At 47.0% G+C, this 19,719-nt stretch overlaps 1 long non-coding RNA gene across 1 annotated transcript; it reads left to right on the top strand.

Moving 5' to 3' along the window:
- Nucleotides 1–4,078: 4,078 nt before the first annotated feature.
- LOC118356482 lies at nt 4,079–15,421 on the top strand. The gene is made up of 3 exons (XR_004819786.1): nt 4,079–4,171; nt 7,931–8,078; nt 9,355–15,421. It is a non-coding gene; the product is annotated as an uncharacterized LOC118356482 (long non-coding RNA).
- The last annotated feature ends 4,298 nt before the right edge of the window (nt 15,422–19,719 follow it).

Here is a 19,719-nt window from a genome sequence, read left to right as displayed (position 1 = left end):
CTTCCCCCCCCCCCCCGCCAGCTCGTGTGTGTGCTCGCTCTCTCTCTCTCTCTCTCTCAAATAAATGAATACATCTTTTTAAAAAATAAATCTGATAATGATAAGAGGTTCAATTCACTAGAAATATGTAACAGTTACTGTTTAATGCGCCTCTTAGCAAATTAAAAATACATAATGGCAATTGGAGAGAACCTTTAGGAGAAATAGAATTACAAACCCACGATCATGGTGGAAGATATTTAATACAGTTTTCTCAGTGACTGATAGAACAAGCAGAAAAAGAATCAGTAAGGAAATTAAATATTTTTCATAGCAAATAGGGTCTGATGGAGATGCACAGAGCACCACTAACAATGACTAAGAATGTATATTCTTTGAAGGCGGGAGGAGGGATTGAATCGGAAAATGGGAAAATGCACGGGGCGGGGGGGCTTTTGGGGTGATGGAAGTGTTTTCTTTCTTGAAGTGAGTAGAGGGTTCTTCCCATTTCCATTTGAACACTTTCCTGTGAGTCACATATCCAAAAATGGGGGGAGAAGGCGGGCCGTTTAATTTTTTTAAACTGGCAAAGCTTAGCATTTACGCATGCAAGCTTTGTCAGTGAAACTAAAAAGAAAGGGAAGAGATTATTATGAAAGTCAGGACAGTGGTGACCTTTGAGAAGGAGGAAGACTATTGTGATTAAGAGGGACCAGGTGTGGGGTTTCAAGGTGGTTAGCCAGTTGTATTTCTTTTAGTGGATGGTAGTTCCAGGTTTTCTTTGGGATAAGTCATTGAGTTGTGCACATGTGTGAGGTCCTGATATATATATATATATACCTATATATCACAATATCACAATTATATCAGAGTGTGTGTATGTATATGGGCTCTCGGGACTCGGGGATAGCCTTGTCTTTCTGTACCACAGTGAGACAGGTACAGGACAGGCTCGGCCTTTGACGTGTTTACTTCTCCCCGGTGCTCACAACCCACCCGGTCCTCACAAGGGAAGTAAATGGCTTCATCATCTCCTTGGAACGGTCCCTCGTCCTTTAAACTGCCTCCCCTCTCTCCTAGGCCCCATCAACTCTCATGCGGTGCGTATTTCAGCCTGGTGCACTTTCCTGGCAGACTGGCCTGAGGTAGTCAACCAAATCTTCAAGGGCCCTTTGCCAACTCCCCTATCGGAGCCCCCACTCCCACTGTGCCTCCTGGCAAAACCAGCCATTGGACGAGAGAGTTTGGGAACTCCTCAAGAAGGAGTATTTCCGGAGATCTCCCGGTGAAGGGTTCTATTTCAGTACCTACATATGTACTTCTTGAATCCCCGTATGTACCGTGCTATGCACTGAGCTCTACTATATCATTATATATGGGAAACTGGTGATACATTTAGAAAGGAGATAGGAGACCTAGATAAATGAAAAATTAGGACTACCTGATTTATTAATGAGCATGGAGAAATTACCACAGATGAAAGTGATAAAGTTGTGGAACAAACAGCAGGAGAACTGCATAGTGTTGTAAACGCGGATTATGTGCTTTGAATGGTAATCAGAAAATGCAGATTTATATGAGCTACATTGGTATGGGAAGGCTCCAGGCACCAAGAAAGGGCCTGGCATTAACTCAACGAACATTACAACAGCCCAGTGAGATGGTTCTTATTGGCACTGTTCATTTAACAGATGAAAAAAACTGAGGCACAAAAATCATCTAAAGTTACCCAGCTGATAGGAGGAAGAGCCGGCGGAGGAATCCCAGCAACAAAGGTCCCGCCCACAAACGTGACCACCAGCCATAATGCAGAGTGGATCAGTAGTGTTTGGTAGTGCCTCCCAGGCGGGTGGATAAAGTGTGACTGGGCCGGGAGTGATCGGAGACACAACGATGAAGGAGGCATCCATGACTGGAAAGACAGGACCTGTGTGGTATCGGTCATTACATGCCAGGCATTGAAAGGGTCCAGCACGGGTCCATGCACAGAAGCAGTCAGACGGACAAGCCTTAGTGACAGATGTCAAAAGGGTCGGCAGATCCTGGGACAGGATTCACATCAGCAGCTCCAGTCTTTCTTCCCTTCTCTCTCCCTGGGGATTAACTTCCCAAATCCATCCCTCCCCTGGTTGCTGGACAAAGCCTGCCACAACTCTCCTGCCCTCTAGATCTTTGTGAAATTCTTACCCCCAACCCCGGCTCTGGAAGAGCTCAACCAGAAGCCTACTCTGAGTCTGTAAACCAGCGGCCAGGCTCTAGTGGAAAAGACACCCATCCGGGCCAATGGCCGTGTGCTTAGCGCTGCCCACCTATCGGGCTGTCTGTTTCTGCTGTCTTCGTTTCCTCACCCATAGTCTGGGACTAATTTTACTTTATTTGGTCTTGCTGTTTCTCCAGAGTTCTATTTGTGGCCTATGAAGCCATCTCTCAACAGCTGCAGCTGGCTGAGAGAGTCCAAGTATATTAGTCAGCGTTATCCAGTCACACAGAACCGATAGGAGACATATATCGAGGTCTAGGTTTAGATAGATAAGTTTAACAGAAAATGTATTATGAGGAATTGGGTCCACACGTTTTTGGAGGCCGAGAAGTCCCACGATCTCCTATCCGCCAGCTGGAACCCTCAGGAAAGCCGATGGTGTAAATCAGTCTGAGTTTGAAGGCCTGAGAACCAGGGGAGACATGATATGAATCCCAGTCTAAGGGCAGGAGAAGACGAGACGAGATGTTCCACCTCGAGTAGTGAGGCAGGAGAAAAGGGGACAATCCTTCCTTCCTCTGCCTTGTGTCACATTCAGGCCCTCAGTGAGTTTGGATCATGCTCACCCCACGTCTCATTCAGAAACACCCTCGCAGATCCAACCGGAAATAACCTGGAATCTGGGCATCCCATGGCCAGTCAAGTGGACACAGAAAATTAACCATTACAGTGAGTAGGGCAGCATCATAAACTATCGCATAACATTGTTCACACAATAAAGCCTCACAACTCCTCCCAGACCCTGACGAATAGGGGAAGGATAGTGCCAGCAGGAGAGTGTCCTTCCCAGGGGCAGTGCACACCGTGAGTGTGAAGTCCAACGAACGTGACCCGGTGGCTATGGGGTCCACCTGCCACGATAGAGTGTAGGGAGTTGAACATTCGAGGTAGTCGGCTCCCAGGGAGTTGCACCTCCCAGCTCGCACAACTCACAGATTGAGAGCGGCTGCAAAAATGACTCAGCAGATAGCCTCCTGAGAAGAAGTGGACCTCCAGTCTCACCTTGAATAATCGTGAAACTTAGTGACCTTGGCAGCAGAGATCCGGAGTCCCTTTATGTTTCATCCTATAGCAACAAAAGAAATGACTTTTCTTGGGATTGGAGGCGGGAACATGAAATCAGAGAAGGAATAAGAGAACTGAGTTATGCCTCAGCCTCCAAGAGATGGCAAGATTTCCCTGGAGAGAAAGGGTGGAAAGGATGTGAAAATCCTGAAAAGGGTGGTTGGGAGTTGTTTGAATTTATTGCTGGGATGAATCCTGGGAGGCTGCTGTGAGTTACCTTATTGTCAGCTTTTGCCTGGACTTACCCCAGATTTCTGCAGCCTTAACTGACTTCCCCAAAATTCCAGGTGCAGACCTTGGGTCCTTCACACTGTGTCCAGCCCAGTACTGTCTGATCGCAAAGCCCACACGATTCCCCTGCTTCTCTGCTCGAATGTTTCTTCATGTCCATATCTAATAGCAAAGAAGAACTGACAATCGACCTCTAGGGTTGGGAGGAGTAAAGCACGGAAGGCTTCCTGGAAGAGGATGCAATTGAGCTGGATGGGGATCAACTCTTGTTAGCAAGATTTCCAAAGTCGGAGATGACTAAAACCAAAGGAAAAGGCAAAGGACTAACTTGGGGGAGTTAGGCATTGACGGATGGACATAGATGTAGAAAGACAACAATATGAGCTGGACCTGGAGATATGGCAGTTTCTACTCATAGACCTGAAGAGAGTGGACAGTCTGCCTGTCAATCGTCGCAGGCCCTCCAATGATGACGTTGGAGGGCGGGGCCATACATAGAAAGGCGGGTAAAGAGGCTCTACCACGTGACCGGGCGCGTTTCCATTAAAATCTGGATTGTACAAGGTGGCTTCCGTGGATGGTTCCACTCAGGGATTACGGAAAATGGCGGTTACCTTTTCCGCGATCTCAAAAAACGTAAGTTTAATTTACTTTATTTCGTAATTGGCTTTGTGTAAGTGTGATTTCAAGAGAAGCGGATACATGGTGTGTCCTAATGGGCTTTGACAGGTGTGTCTCATGGGCTTCTGGACCGATGACAAGGGAAGGCCCGTTAGCGGCCATTGGGCGCGGTGTTGTGCTTTAGGTAACAACACGACGAGTCTTTCAGATCATCTTGTTTGTTTAAATGTGGGTCTTGAACCCCCCACCATTCGCGGTCTTCATGTTTTGTGGCGTTTGCAACTTAAAAATGAAGAAAAATGGTGCGGTCGGCTGAGCCTGCGTGGGTCCAGGAGAGCGTGAACGGCCATTGGCCGCCAGGGAGCTGATTTTGCTTTTTATTGTACAGTGTTGTTGGGTGGATATTGTCACCGGGGATTGTTTAAATCTTGGCCTTGGCCATTTTCGTGAAGTATCTTAGTGACAGAATTTCTGTGAGTTTCGATCTGAAAGAAAGGAAAGTAAGGCCCCGAGGGGCATGTGTGTGATCAGGACAGCCGATGCCTGCCGTTGAGCGCAGTTTTGTCTTTAATTTAACAACATGACTGCTTGTTTAATATCATTTGGTTAAAATTTGGAATGGCCTTCTTCATATGTTGCCTAAAAGGGGCGGGGGGGGGGGATCCTGATAATTCTAACGTGAAAATGAGTCAATAGCCGCTTGAGCGGCTCGGGGATCGTTTCACTGACCACTGGGAATTTTCATCGTTGAACGCTGCATTTTTATGTGATGTATCTGTGTATTTAATATCATTGTATTCAACCAAAAGTGGTCCGGAAGCTTTTCGTGTGTTTTCCATTAAAAAAAAAAAGTGTTATTTACAGTTTTCGAATAAGAGAAATAGCGGTTTGGTTGGCAAGACCTTGTTGCTTCAAGTCCCTGATGGGAATCATGCCCGCGGGGGTCCTATTTCTTGTTTTATTTTATAATATAACGGCGCTGGGGTTCTTTTTTTCCCCTATGATATCGCAACATTGCCGTATTGGAGTTTGTTTAATTTTTATTTCGGCTGTGTTTCACGACTCTTCTCCAAATGAAAGTATTCTCAGTGTGCGCTTTTGGGAATAAATTGTCCGGCCGGACACTTGGAAGTTTTACACTCTGAATATCCCTTAGCCGCTCTTGCTAGCCAAGACTGGGCACTGTTTTGGCATTTGATTTTACATGTTTATCTTAATACATTCGATTCCGTTTTGATCCTGGCGCTCCTTACATATTTCCTTTAAATGGTTTGGTGTAAACTTCAATTTACAGGGGAGTAATTTAACGTCTCAGTTAATTGAGTGCCTTAAGTTTAGAATATAATTGCATGTTTAGCCTAATTTATTTTGTTAAATTCTGGTCTTGTTCCCTATTGATAAATTTTCTGAAAAGTAAACGTTTTGAGGGGCGCCTGGCGGGCTCAGTGGGCGGAGCCTGTGACTCTTGATTTCCGGGTTAGGTGTACAGATTGCTTAAAAATAAAATCTTAAATAATAATAGTAATAAAGGTTTTGAGGCACTTTCGAGTTACAATGCAGTAATTGTAATCAGTTGGCTAAGTCCTTGACGTTTTATGACAGCGAATGCTTTTAACTCTCCAACGCCAGCCGTTAACAGAGTGTGGGATTTTGTTTTACAGAAGAATTGTGTCCGGTATCGCTTTATTCTATTAAATGTTGGGTCCAGGCTTTTTCATAAGCTTTGTGTTAAACATTTTCACGTTATTTTCAATTTACAAATGAGGAAACGATGGTTCTAATGATCTTTATGCTCCTTGCTTTACGACAGTTACTGGCTTCCGGCGGTCCGGTAGCCCAACTTTTCTTTATTTTACTATTAAAACGTTTCTATGTGTAAAAAAGAACGAGTCCTGTGTCTTTTATTTCATAGTTCTACTTAAAATAAAGAAAAAGTTTTGTTTTCAATGTAAAAAATAACAGATATTGCCCATCTGACTGAGCGGTTGTTATTTGACGACAGTGAATTCCCGGAAGTGCCTGTCACCGGCCATCCCGGAAGTCGTTTAGATCCTTCTGGGATTTTATTTCTCGCAATAATTACATGTTGATTATCAACTTCCTTTAGTTCAGTTCTGTTCTTAGCCTTTAGTGCGTTTCCTTTGAAAATCGTGGAGCATTTTCAATTTACTTAGAAGGAAATTCACCCCCAGAATGGGTGTTCTCTGTTCCCTAGAAGTGAATGGCCCTTGCTGGTCGTCCTGCATACATTTGAATATTATTCTAGAACTGTAATTGTGCATGTGACATATTGTTATTTCTTTAAATGTTGGCTTACGTGCTCCTTCCCAGGTGTTCTCCCATAGAAAAAATTACTTGTGTAGTTTCTATTTACAAACAAGGGGGATATGCCAGTTTATGTCCTGAGCAGTCTGGTCCAGGACAACTCCAATCTTTCTTGTTTGAGGTCCTGGGCTAGACTGGACTTGGTGCTCTCCCTCCACCCCACCCCGCCCCGCCCCGCCCCGCCCCGCCCCGCCCCAGTAACAGAGGATGTTGTCCCTGCCTCTTTAGCTACAAGAGCTGACTGTGCCTTACTGCCTCAGTGCTAGCATATTGGCGTACTAGTCAGTGCCTGCCTATTTACACTCATGCCTCCGTGTGTGACATCTAATAGTGTATTCAAGGGGAGAATTAACTGAAAGGAAAGTTGGTGTTTTGCTCAAAACCCCGAGGACCCTAATCACTGAGAGGAACCTGATACTTGGTCTTAAGTAAAACAGTTCCTTCCTTTTGATAATGGTGATAGTTGAGTTTGCCTTATTAGCCTTTTTGCTAATAAGTCAGTTCTTGGTATTGACTTGAATTATATATATTAACTCACGTAGAAATAATTTAATGGCTCATATTGGTGGAACACTGAAGATCTCTAAAGGTGCCTTGATTACATTTAGACATGTGAAAGATTCATTGCTGGTATTTGGGTTTTACTTTATCTGTCATTGGTACTGACAGGAAAGCAGATTTCAGGAACTGGGACACTTAACTAGTCTCACCAATCCTGACTTTTGAGACAAGAGTCCTAGATCTTGAACAACATCTAAGTGGGGAATGAAGGTGCTTTTATTACATGCCCATTGTCCCTAAAATCCCAGGGGCATACTTGCAAATTAGGAGCAGCTTCCCCAATCTATATATTACCAGATGTCCAGTTTTTTTCCAGTATTTCCTCCTCAAAGACCTATGTTCAATGTCAGATGGCAGTGACATTATGTAATGTATGAAATTCTTTGTGAAATTGTTCTGAATTAAAGCAGCTCATTTTTAGTTTTAGCGGTTTTTGATCTTACTGTGTTACCAGTTACTAAGACTAATATAACAACAAGGTTGTATAATGTGCATTTCATGGTCTATTAAGTAGGACACAAAACCCATTTGAATGATTTGTTACCCATAATCTTGCATGCTATATAATTGTCAGGAATTGGTAACAAAGTGAGAATGCCACAACCCATTCCAAGGGTCTGTTACCCACAATTTTGTATGAGTCAATTGCCTTATTACTGAAGAGGAAAAAATGGAGTTCTGAGACCTCCCCCCCTTCTAGGAAATAACTGGTGATAACTCTCAACATACTATTTGATAATTCCCCTATGATGTTTGATTAAAACAGGATGAACTATGGTTCCTCTTGAGGGGACAATCGGCCTCTAGAGCAGCAATCTTATCTTGTGGTTTGACTCATGCAGTCCCTGGCTTACATTATCTTTCACTCTTTTGGCCTACCTCACACAGGCTGCATGATTGGGTGCTCTGGCCCCACCAACCACTTTCAGAAATTCCTCTGGATAAGGGAAAGAGGACGTTTGCCCCCATCCACTCATCTTATGAGTTTCCAAGTTACCTAATTTTCCTGCAGTGGTGCTAAGCTGACCTCTCACAGGTAAGTCTCTTTGTAGATTTGTATAATCACTCTAACTCCTTCAGGATCTGTGATGGAGAAATCCAGTCCTGGTCAGCTTATAGGCCTGTAGTGAGAGGAGAGGACCTAGACCCAGGAGTCAAGACCAGCCATAAGGTAAGTGCAACCTTATGCTGTGTGAGGCCACAGGTGTTGGGTGGGGAATAGCACCTGCCTCCTGTCCGTTGTATCATTATTTAAGATGTTGTTGGAATGCCTTCCCTGAGTCTCTTAAGGTTGGAACTTCCCGCAATGGCAGGGTCACTCCCTGGGTGCTACTTATTAACTCTGTGGTAGAGACTCTGTGTCTCTGATCAGTTTTTTTAATTGGTCCGTGGCATCTTTTCCAATCCTTATTTGTGTTCCTCTGTTTACTGTTGGGTGCCACTCTTAGGGACATGTGGACTTTATCAGAATGTCAGATTTCAAACAAACCTGATCTCGATGCTCTCACATCACAGTTTTGATCTTTTTAGCCTTTTGGAAAACTTGTAATACAATGCAGAAGGAGGAGGGACTGGATGGGATTGTCAGAAACAAACTTCAGGAATCCAGAGATTGTGGGAGCACTGCTCAGGTGTTTTGTTTTGTTTTGTTTTGTTTCGTTTCGTTTTCAGGTACAAATGTAATTTTTTATCATGGATCTGAATGCAGTTAAATCCAGCTCTATCTAGGAAAGGGGAAAAGATGAGTCCTGTACCCCAAGTGGGTGCTAGAGATTTACAATCTGCCAGTCTACCCCTACTATGGGTGGGTGGGCGGGCAGGCATTTATTTGGCAGCGGTCCTGGAAGCATAGGTTAACAATTCGAGGAATATGTAGGTCAATACTTCCTTACATATTTGTTAGCTAATTTTTTTTTTTTTTTTGGCCTTGTAGATGTTCCTCATTTGCTTTGCAGATGTTGCCGAGACCACCCATTGTGGTTCATTCACAATGAATCTCTAGTATCTGAGTCTGAAAGACCCTTGGCTCTTTCTTACTCTCATCTTTGAGCCTCAGCCTCTCCATCTGCACAGTGGGAATCCCACCTTGGTACCAGGGATGTTGTGAAAATCAGGTGTGATAATCTTTAGTAAGTGCTCGGCACATAGGAGGTGCTGAAGGATTTAGGCCACCGTTTCCAGAAGCCATATATTGGAGCAGAACATGATGGCTTGGTTTAGCCCCTCTCCCTACCTGTCCAGACCCCACTCCCACTTCATTTCTTTATAGACTTTTGCCATAATTTCAGCTTAGTGTTTGCTTCCTTTCACAGGGCCAGCAATACCCTCGGAGAGTATTGGGCATCTCTCTGGAAATCAACGTCTTTAATTCTGCTATGATGCCAGGAGTTTGCCCCACAATGCAGACTTTGCCTTGCTCTGAGCTGCGGCCTTTTGTGACTCACTTGGACGTTTTACATTGAAGCTGACGTGGCTCAGCGTCGAGTTGGGGCTGCAGGGTGCTTGTTAACTGGCAGTGCCGAAAAGGTCTCCTCTCTTTCCTTCCCCGTATGCAGTTACTTCTTTTCTGGGCACTAGGTAATTGGTTGAAAATCAGGTGAAGGCTTTTGACAGTCGGGCGGGAGAGTGTTCAGTGTAACTATGACTTACGCTAGGGTGCATTCAAAGACCCTCCTGACCTTTAGGTTCACAGAGCCCTCTGATTCCTCGGTTGCTTTATTAGCACTGGTTCAATCCAGAAGGTGGCATCACAGAGCCTGATGTGTGCTCACCAAAGATCAAGAAACCCCCACATTTCTTTGTGATTAGCCACTAACGTATGTAGCCTTTATAGAACAGGTTGACATTTTAAGGACCTTTTATTTATCTCTGTGATTGGTCACATTAAAGCCGTGGAAGATAAAAACCCGAGGTCTGAGGTACTTAGCAAAACCTGTACCCAAACCCATGTTCCTTTACCAGGTGACGTGATGGGGACCAAGACTGGCTTATTTGCTTCTCAGAAGCCGTTGTACAATTGAACAACGGTGATGCCTCCTTCCCCCTCCACACACACTTGTGCCCCCTGGCCCTCAGAATCATCTTGGGTCATTTCACTGGGGGTGGGGGGGGCGGGCTGGGGAAGATCTAAATGAATGGTTTATGGGGAAATCTGCTGAGTACTGGTACTCAAAAGTAAGTCACTTAAAAATAATTCCGAAAGGGTGACTCTCTCTGGTGGCATTCTCGAAGCCAGGACTCTCAGGGAAAGAGCAGGTGACCCTCCTCAGAATTGAAGGTGGGATCCGGCTTGGTTCTTTCCCACGAGTCCATTCCTGGACCAGCCACATCACCTGCCTCAGGAGGCCTGTACTCGGCGCATGTCTCCCCGGCAGCGGGAATGTTAATGTGCTCTCAGTTCATGGTGTGAAGTGTCCCATGTCAAACTTGTGTCTGCCTTAAGTGTTTTTTCTCATTCCTCTGATTTCTGTGGGTGACGGAAAGAGGACGGCTATGGAGCCCTTTAAGGCAAGGCCTTTGGAATGGGGTGTATTCCTTACGATCCTGGTTCCCTGTTATATGTCAACTTTTTGATGGCTGAATCATAGTTCATTGTATATATAGACCACATTTTTGTTATCCATTTATCCCGTTGATGGACGCTTAGCTTGCTTCCATGTCTTAGCTATTGTGAGTAATGCTGCAGTGAACACTGGGGTGCAGATATCTCTTTGGGATAGCGGCTCCATTTCCTTTATATGAATATCGAGACGTGGGATGCCTGGAACATATAGTAGTTCTACTTCTAATTGTTGAGCAGCTACCAGGAGAGATGGAATGACTAGATGTGGTCCTTCCCTCAGGAGATGGGGATCGGGGAGGGGGTTCTCTGATCAGGAGAGAAGGAATGACTGACTAGATGTGGTCCTTCCTTCAGGAGATGGGGAGAGGGCTGGGGAAGAGTGGCCTTCCCTTTGCAGAGCTGCTCCCAGAGCGCGGGGGAAAAGCAGACAGGGGGATATGGTTCCCTGTACTGGACTTTGTGCGCTCAAAGTTTGTCTTCTGCCTACTTCCCCGTCGCTGGCACTGCTTAGGATCAGCATAGCTGGAGGACAAAAGACAACAATGCACTTTGCTGAATGTGAAAAGATGAGATTTTTGTGACGGGGTCTGTTCCTTATTTGTCCAGCTTCCCTGAGAATTTGGGACTTTGCTCCTGGGGAAGGCTTTGTCTCTCTCTGTGCGCTGCCTTAGCCTGTGAAAAGTGGCTCAAGGAATGGTGGCCCTTCACCCTTCTCTACTGTTTTCTAGAACGGTAATCCGAGGGAGTCTTCTTAGAGGCAGTTGCTGCTGTTTCTGGCGACTGATCGGACGTGCTTGAGTTGACTGCGCAGTCTTTCATACTGATAGTGACCTGTGTTCTCAAGGGGAGATTAATGAAAGTGAGCTGCTGTTGCTGGCATGTTCTTTCATACACTGGCCAGACACTTCTTCCCCCGACGTTCCCATGGCTCAAAGTGCCTTGTTAAATTCCTACAGAAAGTGCATACTGGCTGGCAATGGCAGCATCTGGGGCATGGGCAATAGTGGGTCCCAGGGAAGAAATGGGCCCTGGCCGGCTGTCAGGCTTCTGTGCTCTGACACAAACGTATTGAACAGAAGAATGTCCACTGTGCACAGCAGTGGCATGTTAGGGATCATCAGGAATCCAGATCTTGTGTCTGGGAATGTGGTTGGAATTCTGTCCAAGCCCCTTTCCATATTAACTTCCTACACTCTTCTGCTGAGTGTACTCTGCGCATTGGTGGGAAGACAAGCAGCTCATGGGCGCTGTCAATGAAACTTACGTGAGCCAGGGGACATTTCGATTCTCCTGGGCTTGTGCAGGTGAACCTGGATGTCCAGGAACCTCCGGGGTCAGGTCTCCAGGCTGGAGGATTGAGCCCTCCTATTTCTTTTGCTGAGGAGAGCTATACCCACAGGCTGCAGGCGTCCCTTCCCTTATGTATCTGCTAGAATGCGTTGCCCCTTGCTAGTCTGACCCCTCTGCCGTGTTGGTCCTCTCTTGGGAGGCGATGGCATAGCCTCAAGGGGATCTTGCCTGCACTCTCAAGGAGGAGGGCGTTGTACTGAAGCTACCAGAGGGGTGAGAGGGTAAGTGGGGGTTGCAATTTGAGGAGGGGAGGGGTGTTACGGTTTCCCCATTTCAGGTTCTTGATTTCTCTTGGTCAGGGACATCCGGGGTCCAGCAGGGTTATGAGTACACTCTGAGGGCGTAGGGAGCCTCGACAGTCGGGCGGACGAGGGACTCGGTGTGGAAGTGGTGCTGGGCCTTGTGGGCTCCGGGCTGCGCCTCCTGCCGCTCTCCATTCTCCCACACTACCTTTGGGGCAGCAGAGCTGGGGGGACCGAAGACATTGGACATTGGGGGATAGGATGTGAGAAACTATGACTGTCTCATCGAGTTGAGACATTCATTCGGACAAGAGAGGGTCATTTTCCATTTTACAAATGAATGGTTTTGCCTGTGCGCGCAGGTTATGCTGTCTCATTTTAACTCTGTGTTACCGTAGGCCTCTGAACAAAGGCCTCGGGCGGGAGTGAGCCCCTCACCCCGCTGTCTCGTTGCCCGTCAACAGCGACCTGAGGCCCTCCTGAGGAGGAACTGCTGTGGCTTATGCTCATTTTGTTCCCGGGAGACCTTCTCTGTTGGCTCCTGGGCGCTGTCCGTGGTGTTCGTGCCCCTCTCTGTTTTGCGGGAGGCTGTAGCCGAGCTTTCTGTTTCAACTGCTCAAGTTGCTCCCCCTTTACCTCGCTCTCAGGCCCTGCAGGGCCCTTGTGGACACATTCCTGGGTTGCACAATTGCCAGAGGCTTACCTAGCTTCTGAAAAAGATTTGCCTACTGTGCAAAGAGACCAAGAACTCACATTGAGAAGTTTTCTGAAGTCCGTGTTCTCAGAAAAGGGAAGGGGGGTGGGGGGAGTCCTTGGCCTCCTTTCAACAGGGATCATTTAACTTTTATTTCTTATTTTGTATGCCTTTGCGACAGGCTACCAGGAGATACCAGGTCTCCTTGGTAACTGCACCCTCGCCCGGCTGGTGAGTCCCGAGCACTGGCCAGAGTTAGTGAGGCCACGCAGAGAACTCCCTCAAGAGCCCTTGGTGCCAACAGCACCCAAGGGACGGTTCATAAGTATGAGCAACTGCTTCTCCTCTAGCCTGCTTGTGCAGGCTGTGTTCTCAGGGGGAGCCCTCTCTGATCCCACAGAGCCCACTCCAATGAGGATTGAAACCACAAACCTTGTTTAGGGACGGGTGTAAGTTGATATGCTGATGTCAGCTCTCCACTGGCAAGTTGAGCTGTACTGTTCCTCTCATACCCTCCCTTTCTCGAGTGCCCTGGAGGAGCAGAGGGGTGATCTGTCTGTCTTGCGATACACAGGACCTGATAAGAATACTTGGTCAGGGGGGAGGACTCGGATCCTCTGTGTGTTACAGAGCTCTAGGGTGGGGGCTTCTCAGAGTGGGTGGGAAGAACGTGCAAAATGTGTGCACTCTCGGATCATTGAAGTGATGCCCTCTAGCTCCCTCTGGGTTTGGGTTTACCCCCTCTGCCCATCCTGCTGACTCCAGGAGCGCAGCACGTGGATTAGACTGCTGCCAAGCAGGCTGCCCCGCAGTTGAGATTCGGGTTGGCCTTCTGAGCTTCCCGTGTCTTTTATTCACATGCAGACCTACTGTACTGCTTCTGATCAGCTTCAGAAAAGAATAGCAGTGGGCTGTGTTCAGTGACTCCTGAGGAGATTCACTGATTGCCTCAACCAGCCCCCCGCCCCCCCATTAGTCAGACACAGGCGCCTTACAGAACGCTGAAAGGCCCGTTGGAGACACCAGTCTTCTATCTGCTCGAAGACTATAGGTTGTGCCCTCGGGGTGCTGACCCACAGGATGAGGAACATGGTTAACGGCAGGAACCGGACACCAGGCTTCTCCTCCAGAGCTCAGAGGAGACGCATACGGAAACATTTGCTAAGAGGGTAGATCTTCTACCTTCTGTCATCTTCTTAGTCCAAAAAAGTAATACTAATTACTGAAGGTGGAGTGAAGCTTTGGAGGGGATGGCTATGTTTATGGCATGGGTTTTGGTGACGGTTCATGTGTGTATACCGATCTCTGAACTCATGAAGTTGCATACATTAAATATGTACGGCTTGTTGTATGCCAGTCACCTACCTTCATACCTCAATAAAGTGGTTTAAAAAAACAGTAAAGAAAGGGGCGCCTGGGTGGCTCAGCTGGTTATGCATCCAACTGTTGATCTTAGCTCACGTCTTGATCCCAGGGTTGTGAGTTCAAGCCCCGTGTTGGGCTCCCCGAGCCCGCTTAAAATAAAATAAAAGAAATTGAAAAAAAAAACCCTCCCATGATTACAGATGAGTGCTCCCCTCGAATGTTTTTGGACTGCAGACTGAAGGGGAAGGAAGGAAGTTTCTGTACAGGGAAATGGGAAATTACTGCTTCTGTATTATTGTTTTGTCTGTATTGTTCCATTTACATGTGGCATTTGCCCTGGCGACGTATGAGGATGACCTTTAGTCCGTAAGATTTTCCATTTCACTGAAACACAGCAGTTCCACAGAAGCCGTGAACTTCACCTGGAAGACTTGGACTCGAGGAGCAGCCCTGGGCCGTCCGCTGTTTGTCATGTGACCAGAAATTGACTTGGGGTTAATGTGACTTTGGGATCGGCCTGGATTTGGGGTTGTCTCCATGGTTTGCAATTGTGCTTTTGTGCCTACGCAAGAAATCTTTCAAAATATTTTGTATATGAGAACATGTCAAAATGTGTATGGGTACCGTATTTGCATTGTGTACTGTATTTGTATTGTGCAGGGTGGAGGGCACTAGTCTCGGGCCGCTGGATCTCCCCAGTAAGCACTTTCCTCGGCGCCTGGCCCCCACCCTTCTGTCTACTGTGTGGCCGAGTTCCCTGGCCATAGCTACTTGGTTTCATACTTTTCACCTTATCAGAGTTGAGCCAATGGTACTTTTGTTATATTTAGAGTTTGGGACTAGGCCCCAAGAATGAGTGGTATCTCATCCTTGGGGGCGCCTGGCTGGCTCGGTCGGTAGAGCATGTGACTCTTGATCTCAGGGTCATTATGGTCGAGCCCCACACTGGGTGTAGAGATTACTTAAAAATCTTTAAAAAAGAAGAGAGAGAGAGAGAATGGGTGATATCTTGAAAAGGCTCACTAATATTCTTTCACTGCAGAGAATGTAATCAGAAGGCATACTCTTGAGTTTCCCTGAGCTATCCTCATTTCTGTCTTTAAAATGTGTTTGTTGCTTAAGGTTCTTGCATTTTGTGAAATACTTGTGTCCTTCCAATAAAATGTATTTGCTTCAGAAAATCTCACTTGTAGATTTTTATTATTCACAATGGACGCCAGCATGAGCAAAGCTGTGACTCTGCTACGTGGGCCATCGCCTGAACCAGGGCAGGGCTCGGAGCTATAGAATTTGACACATTAACAACAGGATCTTGGTGGCAGGGGAGTGGGGTCTCGTCCTTTTTGTTAAGCTCTACCCTTTGATTACAAAAGTATTCCCCTAAAATTATTAGGTAATGTAATACCTTCCTATGAAAAGTGGTCCTTTCAGCACTTCCTGCGGGCCATAAGCACCTATCTGGGGATTGTGGAAGCGGTAGGGGAATTTCCTGATACTCCCAAGGGTAAGGCAGAGGTAGCATGACCAGCATGATTGTACAGGAGATCAGTCCCCCCGACCCAAACTGGAAGCAGCAAGCCCACAGTTAATTCCTGGTGAAGCCAGCAATAGAATCTTGGTCCCTTGCATCGGAGGCATCTTTCCTTACACCACACCACGAGGCCTTATAAAGGCTTTGTTAATAGCAGAATTAAATCAGTTAGGTGGGTAGAAGAGTTTTTTGGCAGTTTGTTTTTTAAACATACCAATACAGTGTTGCAGTTTTTGTACAAAATTTCCAGTTAACTAGAACTGCATGTCTCCCCCGCAGCTTACCATGGTTTAAACATCTCAGCAGGGCTGCTTGGCTGGCTTAGTCTGTAGAGCCTGCGACTCTTGATCTCAGGGTTGAGTTAGAGCCCCACATTGGGTGTAGAGGTTACTGAAAAGTAAAATCTTCCCCCCCCAAAAAAATCCCAACAAATAGCTTTATCCTTATGGACCCAGGGAAAGGAGAGCAAGCCTGTGGCAGGCTGTTCTGTCTATAACTACAGAGGGTGGTGGGGCACAGGGCTCTCCCTGGGGTTCCATAAAGACTTCAGGCGCAGGTGTCAGCAGTGCTGTTCTTTTTTTTTTTTTCTCAAAGATTTTATTTATTTATTTGACAGAGAGATAGCACAAGTAGGCAGAGTGGCAGGCAGAGAGAGAGGGAGAAGCAGGCTCTCCACTGAGCAGGGAGCCGGATGTGGGGCTCGATCGCAGGACCCCAGGATCATGACCTGAGCCAAAGGCAGATGCTTAACCAACTTGAGCCACCCAGGCGCCCCAGCAGTGCTGTTCTTGCCATCCAGTCTCGAGGGGCCCCAGCTGCAACGTCTCGTTCTCCTGCTGAGAGGGTCAGCGGTACCCAGAGTGCAGATCACTTCTTTTTCTCCAACTGCAGCTGGAACTTGGTGTCCCTTTGGGTCCCTTTGATTATCCTCTCTTGTGTTACAGAACATGAGGCTGTGACCCATTCCCCACTGGGCCTATTTTAGGTCGGTGGGTCTGATTTTACCTGAGGCATTTGCTTTTAGTCCTTGCCAAACACCACGAAGTCGCCTTACTACCCATCGGGGCCATTCCTAGGCCTCTGCCGCAGTGCATTCCGCGGGGGCGGGACCAGGGCGGGGGCGGGACCAGGGCAGGGGCAGGCGGGGTCATGGGCGGCACCCGACGGCGGCGCAGGCTCCGCCCACAAGGCCGCCAGTGCGCAGGCGCACCGCGAGCTGAGGCGCGCGAGGGCCCGAGGGGCAGGGGGCGGGGGGAGAGGCGGGCCTAACGTTAGAGAGAGGAGGAGGGGTGGGATTCGAGGAGCGAGGCCGAGGGTCTCCGGGCGGACGCCGGGCGAGGGGCGGGGCCAGGGGAGGAGCCCAGGGCCCGGCGTCGTCCGCGTTGAGGGCGGAGCCAGCTGCGGTCGGCGAGGGGAAGGTCCCCAAGTTTGGGAGCTCGGGCTCCGATGGTGCACACCTTCCCAGCCGGCCTCTCCCCCTTTGGAGTTCCTTAGCGGACTCTCGGCCTCTGGACGCCCCTTGCGCGAGGCTCTGTGGACACGTTTTCCTGCTTACTCATGCGTCTCTCAGCCAGAGGTTACCGGCGCCCGGGCTGCAGATGTTGCCTGCAACATTAATGGGAAAACCCCAAATATTAGCCATCATAATGTGGAGCAGCATTTTCAGAGTGATGCACCACGATGAGGGAATATAATGAGGATTAGATGTTAAGAAATCGCTGAACTTGCTGTATTAAGAGACCAAATCATGCGGTCATCTCCACAGATGTTGAAAAGGTAAAAACGAGGGATTTATATATGATTTTGCGAGAGGCATTTGCTTTAGTCTATTACCAACCCCACAACGCTGAATTACCACTCTGATGATGACATCACCTTCTCGAACATCATAGTCACATGTATGCACATAACTCATCATTTAGTTAGGGCTATGACACTCCAGTGTCTTTTGTAAATCACGTGTGTTTAGGAAATTATGCTGCAGGTCGCCCGCCCTCCCGCATGCCCACGACAGCTTGGCCCAAACATGATGTGGCTCCTGATGTTCCAGTTTAAAATATGTAATCAAGTAATGGGTTTGGAGTTGGAATTTTAAGTAGAGCTCTTACTAAGTTTATGTATTGCTTATATATTGGAACATTTAAGGGAAACTTAGTTTCACTGATTTTATTGGTTTACTTTTTGAACTCAGTGGAATTATTTAGTATTCATGAAGGTTTTAGTCAAGCCTTTGTTTTTTTCCCCCTCCTAAACCTGCTCCTCCCCTGTCTTCCCCTCCTTAGTAAAGGGTAATTCTTTCCTTTCTATTGCTCAAGACAAACGCCTTGGTGTCTTCCTTGACTCCTCTGTTTCTTTCAGGCCCCACATTAACTTCATCGGCAAATCCTCGGCTCTGCCTTCAACCTACAGCCAGACTCGGACGGCTTCATTGCGTCCCCACTGTTAACTACCCTTGTCCAGACTCCCTTTACCACTCTCCTGGATTATTCTAACAGCCTCCTAACTAGTCTCTCTGCTTCTTCCCTGTGGCTCTACAATGTCAGTTCTCGCGCACAGCTTTTCCTGAGCAGCTGTACGTATTTCTGTTAAGTCTCGAGAACTCGGAGTTACAATGGCTAGGTCGCAGGGGAGGCCTGTGTGTAGCTTTGGTAGATAGCGCCAAAGAGTTCCCCGTGTGTTGGGCCAATTAACACCCTCAACAGCAGTTTTACTTCACAGTAAAGGCAAGGACGGGAATTGTTGGAGAAAGAAAACACGGCCACAATCCCACCTTGTCGATGCATCCAGTGTATTCATTTTTTCCTCAGTCGTTTTCATTTGGGACGTGCTCTCTTTGTGCCATCGGGATGACACGTGGCATCTAGAAGATGTGTATGTAGCCGTTGGTGGTAGAGCATGAGGCTTCAGTGGGATATGACCCCGAGCATGAGCCCCCAGAACAGAGCCGACCGGGTCCTGTGGGCCACGATGGGTAGGGCTGCCTCTCCTGGGATGGGAGGGTCAAGGCCGAGTTTCAGGCAGGGCAGAGCCTGGGCTCACCCCCATGCCTACTCTTTCCTTCCCCTCAGCCCTGCCTACTCACGCATGCGTTTATAAAATGGAGTTCTGGACTTCATCAAATTAAAAACCTGGTGTTCTTCAAAAAGCACTTTTTTTAGATTTTATTTTATTATGTTAGTCACCATACAGTATCATTAGTTTTTGATGTAGTGTTACATGATTCATTGTTTTCGTATAATATCCAGGAACTTTTAAGAGAATTAAAGGAAAAGGCAAAATAAATAAATAAAATAAAAGGCACAGGGTAGGGGAAAATATTTGTAAATTACATACCTGATTAAGACTTGAATACAGGAGGGGCGCCTGGGTGGCTTAGTAGTTTAAGGGTCAGCCTTTGGCTCAGGTCATGATCCCAGGGCCCTGGGATCCAGCCACGGCATCGGGCTCCCTATTCAGCAGGAAGTCGGCTTCTCCCCTCTCTGCTTCTCCCTCTTCCCCTCCCCCTGACTAGTGGGTGCGTGCAGGCACACTCTCTCTCTCTCTCAAATAAATAAATATAATCTTTTTTTAAAAAAGACCTGAATACAGGAGATAGATATATATCTCTCAACAGTCAACAATAAAAAAGCAAACAACCCAATTAAAAACGGACAAAATATTTGAATAGACACTTCATAAAAGAAGAGATATGTGTAGCAAATAGGCACACACAAAAAAGATGTTTAATATTAACAATTAGGGAATTGCAAACTAAAACCACGATGAGTTACCACTTCACACCTTTTAGACAGGCTAAAGGAAAAACAAAACAGAACAAAGTTAAAACAAAACAGAACCAACCAAAATTGACAATACTACGTGTCATTGGGTTTGAAGAACATATTAATCTCATACATTGCCAGTGGCAATACAGAATAGTAGAGCTGCTTTGGA

This window comes from Zalophus californianus, chromosome X, assembly GCF_009762305.2.
Source record: "Zalophus californianus isolate mZalCal1 chromosome X, mZalCal1.pri.v2, whole genome shotgun sequence".
Lineage (NCBI taxonomy): Eukaryota > Metazoa > Chordata > Mammalia > Carnivora > Otariidae > Zalophus > Zalophus californianus.
Note: the sequence above shows the minus strand (reverse complement) of the source record. Positions and strands in the feature narration are given on the sequence as shown.